This window comes from Rana temporaria, chromosome 1, assembly GCF_905171775.1.
Source record: "Rana temporaria chromosome 1, aRanTem1.1, whole genome shotgun sequence".
NCBI lineage: Eukaryota > Metazoa > Chordata > Amphibia > Anura > Ranidae > Rana > Rana temporaria.
In genome coordinates this window covers 59152393-59153092 of record NC_053489.1, presented here as the reverse complement: position 1 = coordinate 59153092, position 700 = coordinate 59152393, and the positions used below count along the sequence as shown (strand labels likewise).

General features: G+C 52.6%; 1 pseudogene; it reads right to left on the bottom strand.

The window, feature by feature from the left end:
* Window positions 1–221: 221 nt before the first annotated feature.
* LOC120925637 lies at window positions 222–376 on the bottom strand (annotated as a pseudogene).
* Window positions 377–700: the final 324 nt, after the last annotated feature.

Below are 700 nucleotides of genomic sequence, written 5' to 3'. Positions count from 1 at the left end.
AAGGCCAGACTAGAACTTGGCAAAAAGACCAAGACCAAGCGCAGCACCCATCCTCACCAGGAGCACCCTTCCAGATGGCTCAGACTCAACCATGGGCCGGCGGCCAGTAACTGTCGGGCAGCACAGCGTAGTCCCTGCTGAAACCATCCTTCCAGGTGCAATGACGTCATTGGATTGCATCCACCCTCCCCATGTAGGAGGTGCTTCAGCGCTCCGCTGACAACTGATAAGAACAGATACCACACCCAGTCCTAGCCAAAAGGCCGAGAAGCGACAGGGAAGACACCACGATCAGCACGGCCAGAGTGCAATGGCCGAGCCTTACCCTGGGAGAACCACCTTCATGATCATGGTGTCTCCCCTGCCAGGTAAGTAACTCACCATAGCAGATGTCTTATGCACATGTCAGGTAACACCACTGATTGGTTTGAGAAGCCGTGCTACCAATAGGGGTGACGGTTAGCATCAGACAGAGCACTGATAGCAGATTCAGCCAACAGGCTGTCAGATGGCCATAAAATCCCAATATACAGGATTCCAGGATTCTCCGCCAGGTCCGACTGATCAATCAAAATGCAGGCATGCAGTGCAACGGGAGTGGGGTGTCTTTTCCTATGTTGTAGCTACATGTTTCATTCTGCCCCTGGAACTTCGTCAGGATTCCTGGAGTCCCTGCATTCCTGGACTTTTTCACTTTGAA